Source organism: Dipteris shenzhenensis, chromosome 9 (assembly GCF_047967505.1).
Source record: "Dipteris shenzhenensis isolate YYH24624 ecotype China chromosome 9, Dip_SZ_1.0, whole genome shotgun sequence".
NCBI lineage: Eukaryota > Viridiplantae > Streptophyta > Polypodiopsida > Gleicheniales > Dipteridaceae > Dipteris > Dipteris shenzhenensis.
Genome location: NC_141604.1, coordinates 31094879 through 31107966, shown reverse-complemented (window position 1 = coordinate 31107966; position 13088 = coordinate 31094879). Strand labels below are relative to the sequence as shown.

The following is a 13088-nucleotide window of genomic DNA, read 5'->3' as shown; positions in this document are numbered from 1 at the left end:
GGCACAGGGGGCATTCACATGATTCAGACACTTTTGTGCTTAGCAGGGGCTATGTGCTTAGGTGGCCCTGTGCCATGTGGCAGTCTTTTAACTTCAGCTTAGTTAACCCAAGGCAAATGTTGACCTAAGCTATCTACCACAAACCAAAGTGTAGTTAACTAATCTAACCTTATGAGTTAACCTCCTATTTGCCACGTGTCATTTTTCCTGTGGAGAAAGATGAGGTTTCTGAGGATGCTATGGATCAGCCCGTGAGGCTTGGAGCTACGTGAGCATTGCTGGTGTGTTGGAGCATCGGTAGAGAGCGGTTGATGGAGCAATGTCGTTGCAGAGAAGCGTGAACGTCAGTGGCTGTTGGAGAAGGCTGGCTTTGGCTGTAGCAGAGGGCGGATTCCGTCGCTCGTGGTACGTGATCGGCTGCTACTTGGAGTGTCAGCCTAGCTTTGTGGCTGCACGTTAGTTGGGCATTTGTAGGTCGCCTTTTGGAGTAGAGCATGCTTTGAAATCCGTCGTCGTTCTAGAGGGTACAGCCGCAGCCATCTGAATAGCTGCTCTATTTCTAACCGCTTGAGAAGATCTGGATGATTGTGAGACAGACAAATATGAAGGTGAGGACCTATAGTCTCTCCTTAGCTCCAGCTCTTGTCCCGGTCTCTTGTTGCGGCGCTGCCCCATTGTGCCTGCGCAACCCCGTGAGCTCTCAGGCCCCTTGGTCATAAGCCCTCCAGCCCGGTCTGTGAGCCAGGAGTCGGGCAGTTGGTCTGAAAGCATATGGAGGCATGCGCTAGCTTTTAGAGGTGCAGAAGTGGTGGTATGCAGCGCAAGAGCTGTGGAGTCGGCTGCTTAGTTGTAGAAGCTATCGTTAGTTGCCTGGCGTAGTGCAAGGAGCTGCATGCGGGGTCGTCGTAGAAGGCAGCGCTTGTTGCTGCTGTGGCGCTAGTTCATTGTAGGTTGTCTTGGCTGAGGGCATTGGCTCTGGAGCTTGTGTGTAGGAGCTCTTTGATTAAACTCTCTGGGTTGTCTCTGCATAGAATTCAGAAACTACCACAAAATGTGAAGCGCTTGTAGCTTGCCGAGGGCTCACATAGTTTTATAGCTTGCCGTAAGTTCATACTCAATTTCCAAGAGACCACTCAAAGCGAACTCCTCGAGCCTTGATAGCCATCCGCAGAAGATACTTGTCATGCTCTATGAGCAATCAACTCCTCCAACCACGCTTTGCACTCTTATGCCAGCTTTGAAATCCCGTGAGAAGAAGTTGCATATCTATTGGATCATGGCCTATAGCAAAAAATCTAGCTCCACTCTCTCACGAGAAATTTCACTCAAAAGAGAATGGACCTAAATCTCTTTTTAATGAGAAGACAAATCTTTCAACAAAAATCTCTCAAGACTTTGAAGAGCCTAAAACGAATCTAGAAGAAAACATGTGCTCCTAAGGCAAGTCTACCACTAATCTAGGAGACTAGACCTAAGCTCTGATACCATGAGAAAACATGTGTGCCTCAGGATCTGTGGAGCACTCTAATGTGGATGGAACCTGTGTGGAAACATGATGAAGAGAGTGCTCATGACATGTAGGATGTATAGTCTTCAAACTATTATAGATCAATGGTGTCAGGTTCAAGTAGATGCAGAGAAGAGTTCAGATGCAAAGAAGAGTTCAGAAAGGGTGATTCCTTCCCCTCAAATCGTAGGTGCTTTTAGTGAAAATATTTTTACATATTCTTTTGCTGCCCTTCTTCCTTCCTGCTTAACTATGGAGTCTCATCTCCACTCAAAAGCCACCCTGTTGAACTAAGCATCTTTGATCGCTTTGCATCTTGCCTCTTGTGAAATTCATTTTGATTTGTCTGAGTTAAGCTACCTTTTCCTCTCGATCGTATGTATCTTTGTTTGTTATAGTAGAAGATGTGATCTTAGAGGTTTTCTGTATGCATTTCTTTTTTGCAACTAGATAAACTCCTTTCCAGGAGACACATTATTGACCCTTGCATCCATAATAAAATTATAAGTCTGCTAATGACATCGATTGTTGGATTCTTTGTAAAAGTGTTGGTTGAACAATACTAATATCACCCCCAATCACAAAAATTTTCCAAGAGGTTGCAACGCTTGAGTTTTGTTTTTGAAAAAGCTTTCTTACTTCAGTGAGTATGGTGGTGTGGTGGTGCTATCGGCCATTGTTTATCTTTAACCTTCTAACCAAAAAAGAAGAGAGGACACGTGGCAGCTTGGAGGAAAAGAGCCTGCCATGTGTTACAAACAAGGAGCTCTTGGATGGAGGCTTGGAGAGGGGGGGAGGTGGAAAGACAAGAGGTAGGCTTTGAGTAGGGAGGAGGTAGAAAGACAAGAGGCAACTTTAAGAGGAAGAAGGAGATAGAAGGTCCATAGAATAGAGGAGATGGAAGTTCAACTATGGAAGGAAGGAGGAGATCGAAAGTCACTGGAATGAAAGGAGGAGATGGAAGGTCTTAGTGCCATGGTTTAAGACTTTCAAAAGATAATCCAAGCATGCAAGGTGAATTGATTAGCAATTTAAGAATTGATCAATGCATGTGCCAAAAGGAGCTTCTCTCTCTCTCTCTCTCTCTCTCTCTCTCTCTCTCTCTCTCTCTCTCTATCTATATCTATATCTATATCTATATCTATATCTATATCTATATATATTGTATGTGTGTTCGGGAGGGGGGGTATTTGCTATATTCATGTGTATATATGTGTTTATATGCACATATACATATACATTTGTGTATCACATATGTGCACACATGCTCACGTGTATGCATGCTATGATATATATATATATATATATATATATATAGAGAGAGAGAGAGAGAGAGAGAGAGAGAGTCCTCATCACAATGATATCCAAAACAACAAAATCATACAAAAGAAATTCTTAAAACCTCCAAAGCTATATACAAAAAGATTCAATAGATCCACATAGAGCTCCCCTAATAAGTTGAATTGTCTTTGTTGAGTATAGAGTAAAGAAAACAAATTCAAAAAGATACAATAGATCTATATAGAGCTCCCCTAATAAATTGAATTGCATTTGTTGAGTAGATTGGGTTATATAAAACTTGAAATTTTGTTTATTGACATGTTAAGATCCCGTTTTGAGACCCAATGGAGCGGGTCTCTAACCCATCATAGACGGGTGATGCAACTCGTGTAAGTAATTCCCAGACTGAGGACTTGTTCAAGCAATATGAAGATGGGCACTCATCGAGGAGCTGAACTAGTTCAGAAGCTAGTAGGTTCCTTCTCAATCTCTATGGATGTAAGTTGAAATGTGTCAATTTTTAGAGGAATTCCATCTAGCTTTGGCTCAATTCCAGGAATGACTATCATCAGAGAGCATTTCCTCTCAACTTGTGCCAGTATTTTTACAATTTCAAGTTAACGACTTTGAGGATTTTCCTCTCTCCTTGTACATTCTTGTCTAGGAGAAAATATTTCTGTGTGATGGATTCCCAGCAACGATTTGTACTCAGGCACTCCTGCGTAGTGTAGCGTATTGTAGTTAAAGGGTTTCTACAAACAACAAAAGTGCATGGACTTGCCTTGATATAATCTTGGATGGTAGGTCAGAATCTCCAAGCTCTCTAGAAGGCTAGTTGAAGAAGTGCCCCAACTAGTTTCTATGAGCATCACTTATTGAAAGCTGTGACTTGAAGCCATGGAATTGATAGGTGCAGCAATCAATACTGTCAGGTAGCATGGCCTAAACAACATTCTCCAGATTACTTCATGCTAAAGGCTATGCTACGGTCAAAGGAGCTGTGAACTTGCTGTTTTGTCATCACAGAGCTTGTACATGTTGCTAGTTCATGTTGTATGTTTACAACATCATATTTTTTCCATTGAATTGTTCAAGGATGCATTCTTCCTGCTAAGCATACTCTGCAAGGTTGCTTACCTGAAGGCTGGATATATAAAGTCATCAATTTCTATAGGAGTTCCTTGTTGGTTTGAGAATTCCGCCATGTTGAAGTTGTTTTGACCGCCAAAAGGTTTTTGGAAACGTGGTTTTTCTAGAAGTAAACTATTGTTTGTTATGAGGCTGGTTGCAAAAGCTATTGATTCACTTGATGTTTATTGGGAAATGCTATATCCACTGATGCCTGTTTGTTTGGAAACTTGGTTGTGACAACCATTGTTGCAAACATGAGTTGTCTTAATGTTCTTATGAAGTGTGGTTATTACAAAAATCTAGGCAGCACTTGTGTTTGTTTGTTGTAAATTTTTTAGGAGGTTATATATTGGTGTGACTGCATCATCCTCAGAAGATGTTGGAAGGTTACTAGCATTGGAAGGATGTCATGAGTCTCTTACCTAAGCAGGATGCATATCCTTTGCAATATTCTTTTGTTTGATTCATGAAGGAGCAGGCTGATTTTGCTATTTTTTAGCATCTCTTTACTTGGTGCATCTCTCTATAACATAATCAACTATTGAAGCTTTTTTGTATCTCTTTTGGTGAAGTAGCTCAAATGGAGATCTCTACCTAAAAGTGAATGGAATGTGAAGAAGAGCCTGATAGAAGCTATAGTTTTGTGTGATGCATTTCCTGTGGCGATTTGTCCCAGCATACTGTAGTGTACCGTAGTTGTATGGTTTCTGCTAATATAATCTTGGTCATCTACATTTAGATATGCAAGTATTGATAATAATCTTGTTATGTGGCAAATCAGGTCAAATAACTTATTCATTACAAGGTCCGAGGCCGCAAAGTGTAGTCAATGGCAAGCTTTGTATCTACAAGGCTTCAAAATTTTTGATACGGTGAAATGTCTATCGTTTAGATCTTGTGTCAAGTAACACTACTTTTGAATAAGTGCGATCTTTTATCTTTGATGCTAATCTCTTTCTGGCTTTTTCAGATATACCATCATGATGCCTGGTCGTGATCTTTGCCATTGTACAGAGAGAAAAATCAAGGTAAAGACTTGAAAAGAAGAACACAAGGATTGCATGGTTTTTCTTACTGCAGAGGACATGTCATGAGTATTTGCTGTGCGCCTTTACTTTTGTGTTTTACACCTATCACACAATGATGTGATAGTAGAGGAAGTTGCTCAAGATGTATGGGAATATATGTGGAGAAAGGATGATCTAAATACACACTTCCTTGATATTTCACAATCTTATCATCAGAGTCCAAGTGAGATTTTTAGATTTGGTGTCCTACACACAAGTAGGGGCTCTGGGAGCAAACGAATAGAGAGTAGCAGTACTAGAAGCTCTTCATCAAGCCTTCATGGCTCTGTGAAGGTGGGCCTAGAGGAGGAAGCAATCGTGGAAGAGGAAGTGTTGATCAGATTGAAAGCAAAGATAGCAACAGTAACAAGTAAGGACCACTGCAACAATCTCCTCCTCATCAAGATGAGGGACATGGTAAGCAGTATACACATATTTTTTCATTGGGATTTAACGTCATGCAAATTGATTTATGCCTTTGTTTTGTTTTTTTTTTTAACACACCCACCCTACACTCACATCCCCGTGGTCCTATCAAGCAATGGGTCCATAGTTATGGCATTCACACACACCATACACACTTTTTTTTTTTTTGGAACACACCCACTCCACACTCATGCATCCATGGTCCAATCGAGGGATGGTGGGCAATGGGTCCACAGCTGTTGCACTCAACACACCATGCACATGCATCTAACCACAGGCTAGGACTCCATGCCCTAGCCACCAAGGCGTGAACCCATGACTTGAGGGTTGGTAGCCCAACACTCAAACCACTAGGTCAAAGCTTTGGAGGCTTATATCTCTATATTCATTCCAGTTGGGCAACCCAAAAGGCTCACATACATATCTCTGATATAAGGAAAGGAGATTCACATCTTTGTGACCTTTTGGGTTGCCCAATTGGAATGAATGTAGATGTAAAGGACAATCCATTCCTTTATTTGGCACATATAAATTTTTTTAGATGCAGCATGACAGCATGCATGCTCTTCATATTTTCAACACCAGTTGAATCTTCTATGTAGCTTGAGGTGGTCCTTCAACCAACTTATTACCTTCTTGGCAAGACTTTGAGAGGAGAAATGCAAGGCATTCCTATGATCGAGATACTACATGATGTAGTTAAAACTAGGTTTCACTCAAATCATTTAGAGGACTTGGTTCTCTTACATGGCTATATCCAATGAAAAATGTGGATATTGAGCATGCTACTTGAGAGACACTTGGGGTGAAAAGTAGCTCTGAGCTATCTATTCAAGGAGGTGCAAGTTTTAGACATCCAGCACTACACTCAGGCAATGTGGGCGTGAGTGGAAAGAGAGGGTGCACCATTGAGGATATCTCAGAGGTCATCACTACCTTGAAGAACCCATAGTGGTTGGGGGTGCTCACAGACATCTCAATTAATAACATGCCTATATTTTGAGCAATGCACATTCCAAACCTTTAGTTTTGTGTTAATCCAAAGTGTGCAAGATTGAAATTAGAGGTAGGAGAAGACATTGATTCAAACTTGGAAAGGACAACAACATTTGGATGTGGTGCTGAATTCACTCTGAGTCCTCCTTGGTGCAAAAATGCATTCTCTATGTACAAATTTCAGATGGAGAGAACTGTAGGAGAATATATGGTGGAATAAAAAAGGAAGTAATTATGGGTTTCCTCTTTAGAAGAATGGAGGAAAGCGCACAGCTCATTCAAAGGTATGAAACATATGAGGAAAAGTTTCTTGTCAACCATATTATGCAACTGGAGAAGCAAATCCAAATTGTGTGCAAGTTACATTGGGTCCTCAAGCACAACCTAGATTCATCGGATCCCTCCATAATTGACTTGGCATAGTGATTCATGTTGGTGAGAATGAGTCCAATCAATAGTGATGATGTATATGATTGAGGTAATCAAGTACATGCTTGAGATTCCATAGTGTGATTCATAGATCCTTATACAGATGTTATTCCCCATACAATATTCAGGTCAAGATGAAAAGATGTAACTTTTGCAACTTGAATATCCTCAGCCTCTTTTGATGGGATTGAGGAAGTTTTTGCATGGTGCATTATTTGACACTCCACAATGAGTATATCCACTTGCATAATGATTGATGCTTCACGACTCACATTGGCTATTTTATAAGAAAATTCTTGCTCCAAAAATAATTTTCTATTTAGGCCCAAAATAGGAAATTGTGAATTCTCTATTAGTTGATGTCAAAAGAAGTCATGGATCTCTAGTCAGGGATGTGTACTTAAAAGTTAAAAGCAAATATATTCTAAAGGGATTGCGATGCTCGTGGTGAATCAGATTCAAAGCTCATGCATTTTGAATCTAAATGTTCCTAGATTGAATAGAGATCGGACTTTGTTTTCAAGCAGATAAGTTGATCTCTTTTTTTTTTTTTTTTTTTTGCAAAAAGAGACTTCTATTAAGTATTAAAGAAAAACCGTTAGAGCAAGCTCCATACGGGATACATCATGCAATGCACGAAAAGCTCAAGAGCCAAAAAGAAAGGATTGAGGCTGAAAGTGCCATCTCAATCAGGTAGAAGCCTCCGAGAAAAAGGGAGAACCCCTCCAAACTCGAAGAAAAATAGTCCTTCTAGAAGAGGCTGCCCGTGAAGAACCCTGCATGCTAGCCCATATGGCTATCAAAGTGTGAACCGTGTCAGTCCAAATACCCGTGAACACCTGTAATGGGTGTATCTGGGTGCCATCCAAGGCCTCAGTACATCTGGCTCTCCAAATGTGCCAAGAGGAAATGCTAGCCAAAATCTCCCAAGAGGTGTCCACTGAAACATGAGAAGCTCTGAAAGGAGTAAGTGGTACATCCTGTAGAGAGCAGGGCTCTATCATCTGCCGGCGGACCGAGAGTGCCCAAGAAGAAGGCTCACCCTCATAAAACACCTGGGGCCCGGTAAGAGATAACCATGCGACCGAGCCCCAAGTCATGAAGAAAGGGGATGTGTGAAAGATGCTGAGTATCCGAGCAACCCCTTTCCAAACATTCCTCGCCTGACTGCAGTCCCAAAGGCAATGTCGCACTGACTCCTCTGCAGAGTGACAACGAGGACAAGTGGGATCAGCCCCAAAACGTGATCTCCACAGGTTCACTGCAATCCCTCCATGAATAGAAAGCCAAAAGAAAAGAGTGATCTTTCTATTTCTGAGGGATTTCCAGAGCCTCCTCCAGAAATTTCTACGCAAGTCTACGGTGATGAAGAAGCTTTCCCAATGGGGGGCTCTGGAGGGAATCCAACCCCTACTGTTCAGCTGAAACCTCCTGGCATTACCAACCGTGAAACGAAAGAAGGGAATCCCCCTCTCTCGGTGCCCATGATCTATCCATTCCCACTCTCCTGGGTCCCACTGCAAGCACCTGATAGGTGCACCTCCATATAACCACAACCTCCAGGATCCCAAGGCCAAGAGCAGAGGGTCGGGGTCTAAGTACCACTGCAGGCCCGCTCCAAGGTCCACAAAACCAGCAATCCTGACAGGCTGAAAGGCAACCTCAAGAAGAATGCCATCCCTGGATGTAGAAAGTAAACCTCCATCCCCAACATCAAATACCAGAGCGTCTTCCCCGAGACCTCGGAGAGCGATCACCTGTAAAGGAACTGATGTCCGCGAAAAAGCTCCCATCCAAGTGGTGGAAGTAATAGGCAGCTCAACTGTCCATTCCACCGGGATGGCTGCATCTATTTGCTGAATCCTGCGTGCTACCCCTCTGAGGTGACTCACGGACTGCAGTCTCTGATCCACAGGTAGCCTGATAAAAGATTTCCAAGTGCCTACTGTGTAGGCGGGGCCTCTCTCCCATTTAGACCACTGCATGTAATGGGAAGTGCCCAATGGTCTGGCATGCTCGTCAAGAATACTATCATTCCAAATGATCGGCTGCCTATCAATCTCTTCGACGGTAGAAGGAGGAATCCTTCGAAGAGTGTTCCTGAAGCTCCCCCAAGCTTTCAGGATGGCAGTCATGAGAGGAGAGGCAGGAGATCTGAGAGGGGCTGATGTGAAAATCCAGCGAGGGCTGTCTACCCAATCATCTCCCAAGGTTGGTGTGCAAGCCTGAATGCGTCCAAAAAAGAAATCCTTCCAAGGTTCCTGCCCAGGCATGAGTCCCCTCACCACCACCTTACAAAGCAATGCCCTGCACTGCAAGTCCGGGTCAATGACATTAAGGCCCCCTTCACATGTAGGGAGAATAATGGTCTCCCAGGCCACCCTTGCTGCAACATCTGCTGTGCCATCAAGTCCACTCCATAAAAAATTCCTGACTGGTCTGATGAGCTGAGTGATGCAATCCCTAGACCGGCACCAGCAAGAACACACGAACCAGGAGGTGGCCAAGAGAACCTGATTCACTACCACAACTCTAGACGCAAGGTCGAGTTTGGCAGAGCTCCAGAATAGGAGCTTTTTCCTTATACTTTCTAGTACTGGGGCAAACTGCTGTGCTGGAGAGATGTCCAATCCTACCTGGCATCCCAAATACCTGATAGGAACACCCTCTGAATCCAGGAAAAACCAATGTCAACACCCCAGCCTGGAGTGTCCTCATCACTGATCCAAAAGCCAAAGGATTTATGCCAGTTAATGTGTGCCCCTGCAGCTGAGCAAAAAATATCCAAGGCTGTCCGGAAAGAAACAAGTGACTGCAAGGAGGCCTGAATAAAAATAGCAGTGTCATCAGCCAACTCACAGTCAAAAAGCTCCTGCTCCTGTCTCAAGGGCAGTCTCAGCCCAAAAAGCTCAGCCTGAGATCTAAGGAAGATACTCATAGCTTCTGCCACAAAAAGAAAGAGGAAGGGGGCTAAAGGGCATCCCTGACGAACTGATCTGGAAATCTGAAACCTGTCACCCCTTACCCCACCAATCAAAACCTGGCTGTGGGCTGATCTGTAAAGGGAGGCCACACCTCTGATCCAAGCATCTGAAAATCCAAACCGTAGAAGAGTGCCCTCAAGAAAACCCCAATCTACTCTGTCATAGGCTTTCTCGAAGTCCAAGAGTAAAACTGCTAGCCTCTGCCCACTCTGCATAGCCCACTCTGTGGCTTCCCAAAAGGAAAAGATATTATCAAAAATGCTCCTGCCATGCACAAAGCCTGTCTGAGTATCATGGATCAGGTCTGGAAGAAGGGGCTGTAGTCGGATGCTGATCGCCTTGGCAAGGATTTTGTAAAGTGTGCCCAAAAGAGTGATGGGTCTCCAATGGGATACAAAATTCCTGTTGCCACCTTTCGGGATAAGGTGAATGAGTCCCTCGGTCAATGAGTCAGGCATCTCACCCGAGTCCCAAATGCCCTGCAGGGCTGAAGTAATATGATCACCTATCATATCCCAAAAGGCTATAAAAAAAGGAGGAGTAAGACCATCAGAACCAGGGCATTTGCCCTTATGAAGGGCAGAAAGAGCAGCCTTGAATTCTGTGTTGGTAAAGCATGCATCAAGTGAGCATAACATCTCTGGGGTGACCAACACAGGTAAACTCTGCCAAACTTCACCTCTAGCCGCCTCTCTGGCCTGTGAGTTCGGATCTGCGGAAAGAAGGGAGGTATAAAAATCTGTCGCTAAATGCATGACGGTTTCCGGATGGGACTGCAAAACGCCGTCAGAGTCAATAAGCTGCCTGACACTCTCTCTACTATGTCTGGGGCCAAGTGTAGAGAAAAAATGTTTATTGACTCTCCCTCCCATTTGTATTCAAAAGGACTCCCGTGCATGGAAGGCATACTCTGCTCTCTGATCAAGCAAGGTCTGCAAGTGAGCCCTTGCGGCAGCAAGGCGCTCCTGTATCCAAGCATCTGATGGTCGTTTCTGCTCCTCCCTCTGAAGGGCTGCCAACTGCCGGCGGATACCGATCTCTCGCCTGAGTACCTCACCTCGTCGAGCACTAGCAACTGAGTGATAGAAGTCGCTGATACTGTCAAGTGCTGTGGCCACATGTGAAGGACCGGCCACCCCCCCTGCATATGAGAAACCCAGATCTCCAACACTACCTCTGTGAGAGTCTCATCCATGTATAAGGCGTCTGGGATCCTGATACTGTGAGACCGTCCTCTCAGATGAGGCTCTGAAATGGACAAAATTACCGGAAAATGGTCTGAAGTGGAAACACCGGGTGCAATGCAAACTGTCCCCCCTCTATCAAGAGCCCAGTCATCCACATAGAATCTGTCAATCCGAGCATGGATAGGCATCTGCACCCTATGGTTCGACCATGAAAACAAAAGTGACTGAGACTGAACAAGAAATGCATCATCTGACCAAGCATCTCTGCCACTAAACCTGAACAAGAAGGCATCCCAGGCTGCTCTCTCAAGGGAGTGGATACCACCTTCTCTGCCCCCTTTCTTATCAGAAGGTGCCTCAACCATGTTGAAGTCACCTCCAATAATCCATGAATCCGCAATGTCAGCCCACGAGAGCAACTCTTTCCAAAACAAAACACGGTCCCCTCTGTTGTTTGGAGCATAAAGGTTGAGGAAACCAACCTTACATCCGTCAATCAGAAGTAAAACCCACTGTGCCCTGGAGGGGGTTATGGTACCGTGTCCAATGACCAGAGGGAGAATAGAGTCTGAAACTGAAATGCATGTACCTCCTCTGGTTCCCAAGGCAGGAAGGCCAAAAGTCCGGCCTGAAAGCAGCTTACCTGACTTGGAGCAATCTCTAAAATCCAGTTTGTGTTCCTGAAGAAAAAGAATGTCTAGGGAACCACCTGAAACACCTGGATGGAGCTGATTCCTGATCAGCTGTCTGCGACGGCGATGAGGGATGCCGCCCAATCCCTGTATATTCCAACTGGCTATCCTCATCGGCAGGAGGAAGTGGGTTGGAATATCTTACCCGACCTGGTGGTGGAAACAGAAGCCTCTACCGGAGCAGACCTCCTGCCATACACACGAGGTCCGAGGGGAGGAAAATCCACAGGTGAGAGAGAGAATGATCTCTCAACAGGGATGCCGATAACTGGCTTTCCAAAAGTAGAGGGTACAAAATCATCATCTGGGAGGCTAGAGAGGTCCTCCAAAGCGGAAAAAGAGTTCCGCTGAGCCAGTCCTGGGGAGGGGGTACGAAGGATTCCTACCGAAGCAGGAAGAGAATGTAAAACCCCCTTCCCTCTGTCGAAAGAGGGAGGCACCTGTACTGGATCCTGATCAACAAGTGGTGCAGACGAGGTGCCAACTACCTGCGCTGCTGAGGAAGGTACAGCCTGATCCAAGGGTGGAGTCGAACAAGGCTCCTGAACAGTAGTCTCCTCCTGAGGCTCCAAGGGGGTAGCCTCCGAAGAGGTGGAGGAGTGAACTAGAGTAGAGGGCCTAGCCGCGACCGGAACCCACCGTGGGCCAGAGGTGGGGTGGGGTGCTGAAGGGACTCGAGTAGCCCTAGGAGAGGGGGGAGCCCGAGTCTGAGGCCGTATCTGTGGAGCGGTCGGTCCTGCTCCAGCTCTCTGTCGTAAGCGAGTACGAGCTGGTTGCTTTGTGGGCCTCTTTTTCTTCTTTGGGCAATCTTTGGCGAAGTGCCCCGAGGATCTGCAAATCCTGCACTGGTCCTGCCGACCTGCAACCTCAAATCTCTGGCGGAAAAAAGACCCATCAGGTCGCTGTAGCATGATATGATCATCTGAAATACTGGGGTCCTGGACAATGACCCTAACCCTGGGTACCCCGTCCATCCTGACCGCCTCAGCAGCCGAAGAGGGCTCGCCAAGGAGAGGGGGGATCTCTGCCACCACACCAAACCTCTCGCCAATAACTGAAAGAAGCCGGTGATAGACTGAGGGAAGACCAGGGAACCTGATGAAAACAGAAACTCCCTGCTTGTCCTCTTCAACTGGGTCAAATCCCAGTTGAAAAGGAAACAAAAAGATCCTCCTGTAGCCTAGAAGTAGAAACCCGGCCTGTAGCAGGTCTCTCGTGACGTCCGGGGAATCTAGGCACACCTGAAAGAAACCCCGTCCCAACAAACGAACATCCTTGAGGTGGGGGGCGAGGTCCTGAGGAAGCGCTGACAGCATCCAATCTCTAGCTTGTGACCTGGAGGGGTGTGAGCCATGAATGCGTGCGAAGAAAGTCGTGGAACACTCATG

General features: G+C 45.1%; 1 long non-coding RNA gene across 3 annotated transcripts; it reads left to right on the top strand.

Moving 5' to 3' along the window:
* The first annotated feature begins 289 nt into the window (after window positions 1-289).
* Window positions 290-5355, top strand: LOC147898508 (uncharacterized). 3 transcript variants are annotated; one of them, XR_015541486.1, is made up of 4 exons: window positions 296-405; window positions 4701-4791; window positions 4890-4947; window positions 5208-5355. It is a non-coding gene; the product is annotated as an uncharacterized LOC147898508 (long non-coding RNA). The 3 variants fall into 3 exon arrangements; XR_015541487.1 differs by lacking the exons at window positions 4701-4791; window positions 4890-4947; window positions 5208-5355 and adding an exon at window positions 3115-3383 and having other exon boundaries at window positions 290-405; XR_015541488.1 differs by lacking the exons at window positions 4701-4791; window positions 4890-4947; window positions 5208-5355 and adding an exon at window positions 4495-4596.
* Window positions 5356-13088: the final 7733 nt, after the last annotated feature.